Source organism: Pteropus alecto, unplaced genomic scaffold, assembly GCF_000325575.1.
Source record: "Pteropus alecto unplaced genomic scaffold, ASM32557v1 scaffold24, whole genome shotgun sequence".
NCBI lineage: Eukaryota > Metazoa > Chordata > Mammalia > Chiroptera > Pteropodidae > Pteropus > Pteropus alecto.
The window spans coordinates 1,998,106-2,000,830 of record NW_006439192.1 but is presented as its reverse complement, the minus strand read 5'-3'; positions in this window follow the sequence as shown (position 1 = coordinate 2,000,830).

Here is a 2,725-nt window from a genome sequence, read left to right as displayed (position 1 = left end):
TTGCAGGTTGGACTCCATGTTCCCCCGGTCAGGGTGAGGGAAAGCAGGAAGCCCAATCCAGGCCCCTAAACCCCGAGACCCCGTGCTCTGGTCCAGAATCCCATGGCAGGTTTGGAGGGTCAAAAGTGGCCCCAAGCCCCAGACAGCCCTCCAACCTAAGGTATCGGCCCAGCCTCTGCCCAGGGACTGGTACCTACGTCAGCTGCTCGGAAGTCAGGTGCTCCCGGACAGGTGAGAGGCCTCACCCAGTCCCCTTCCCTCTCTCCTTGCCCGGCCTGGAGAAAGGCGGCTCCCACGCCTCAGCTCAGACCCCTGCTCTGCCTCTGAGTCTGGGGACCCTCCATGAGAAGTTTTAAGTTCAGAGAAGCAACATTTCCCTGATAAAGATATGGCCCATTAGAATACAGACTAGAGACTGGCTGAGCAGCGCCAGCCGCAACGCTATTGGTCGAAATCCACAGGGCCCTCACATTGGCTTTTCCTAGACAAATTGCACTTTGAAAGATTGACTGTAAAATCAGCCAGGGTGTGTGTGTGTGTGTGTGTGTGTGTGTGTGTGTGTGTGTATGTGTGTGATTATCTAAAATGGTAGCTATTGCACCAGTTGCCATTACAGAGAGAGAGAGAGAGAGAGAGAGAGAGAATGAGCTCTGGAAGATTTGCAGATCTGCTCATTCTCAGAGGATCTACCTGCTCCTGGTCCTCCAAGACCAGCATCTAGGAGAGCAGGCTGCTCTCTGAGGTGGATACCTGGGGGCCCCTGGAGGCTCCTGAGGCAGCTGGCTGTTCCTGCAGCTGCTCCTCAGAGGGCAAGGAAGCCTGGCTTAGGAGAAGCTGTCCTGGGGTGTTCAGGCACCTTATGTGTTGATGCCCAAGCCTCTAGGAGAATGTGCATTCTGAGGGTGAACGCTTCCTTTCCCTCCTCATGCTGGGATGGGTAAGTGGGGAGGCTGGACTTTGGGTGGCGAGATTCACATCTTCATGACTGGTGTGAGAGCCTGGGGTGGGAGCCTGCCAGGCAGACTGGGGCAGGTCTGGGTATGGTGGGTGTGTGCTCTTCCTACCTCTGCCTCTGGGCAGCTTTTCCTGATCCCTTCTGTCCCCTATTCCTCCTCAGAAAAGGAATCACTTGTGCTTCTGTTGGAGCAATTGCCATGTTCTGTCTAGCTTGGCACCTGGGTTAGAAATCCTTGATGGCTGAGATGGCAATTGATTCAGTGGTGGGTCCCTGTGCTGGGCACTTGGTTGGCGTTCAGTAAATATTTGATGGATGAAACTAGTTGAATCACAGAGCACCCACATGACATTTTTTTTTCTTTTCTAATGAATTTTTACAACATATAGGGCTCTATTGGGGGCTTGCTCTCATTTTACAAACAGGGAAACCACAGTAAATAACTTACGCTATTTCTGCATGGGCCATTATCCTTTCTTGCAATTTTTTTTAAAAAATGGAAACTAGCATGCCACTGGTCTGAACAGGCAAAATGATAAGAAAAATAGTGACTGCCAGACAGATGGACTTCTATCCCTCCTCTGCCTGCCGGTCCCAAAGCCTCTCCTGGCCAGGCTGTGGGCTCCTTGGCTCTCTCACCATCCCCTGGGCACTCTTTGGCAGGTGGGAGACAAAAATGCTCTTATCGGCCTTCTCCTTGGTATCCAACAAGAGGCTGAGGGCCCAGGACTTACGGAGGGCTCCCCTCTCACTTAAAGCCCAACCCCCAACACTGCTCTTATCTGCTCATGGTGGAATTGGTCTCTGAGACATGCTCTCTGTAGCATAAATGATATAGTTTAATGCAAGAAAGACCTCACAAAGGCTGTGTGTGAAGATTGTTTTTTTCTGGAAGTTTGGATTAAAAATGAGGAAAAGTTCCTTATCCGTCTGTGCAACTAAGCTGCACTTCACAATTGGGAAACAATTTGAATCTCAGACAACTGTGATTCTGAACCTCTGCTTTTGGAAACCCTCTGAGGCACGCAGTTGCACATTCCTGGCTGGCCCCCTGGCCGGGGTGGCTTTTCTGAGACTGAGAGAGAAGCTTCAGAGTGAGGGCTGGGCGTGCTCCTAGGGCTCTGTGACTGTGACTTGGTCACTCTCTAATCATGGGAACTTATAAGGAAGAAAAGCTGCAGCACATGATTTGGTTCTTCTTTAATGCCAAGCTTGACAAAGTTATTTATTTTCTGGAATCCCAGGATGACACACTGAAGAGATTTTTAGCAAGCGTCTAATCCATTCCTCTGTTTGACAGATAAGGAAACTGAAGCCAGCTTGGTGGCCAGCCTCGCATATACAGCTTAGGACCTAGTTGTTAGGAACAGGGTGACTTTTTTGAAAGTTCTTCAACTTTGAATGGCATTAAGGGCAGGGGCCAGACAACTTCACAGAGAGTGCTAGGATGTCCCCCTGAGAGTGTGCCAGCTGTGGGCTCAGCCATGTACTCTTGTGGTTTGTGGTGCCCCCTCCACCCACCTCGGACTTGCCACATCTCTCATAGTCATTAGGTGCCACAGAAATCTGCTCTCTCATCTCAAGGGCTGGGGCAGGGCGGGGCTTCTCCTAGACTGATTGGTCCTGATTAAGGGGCTGTCCAGGTTTCCCCGGTTTCCTCCCTGGGGGGGCAGGCTTCCCTCCTGACCGATCCCACCTCTAGGCTTCACTCCTGCCCCAGCACCTCAAACTCCCCAAGGAAGAGCCAGGAAGGACAGATGGAGCCCCTGT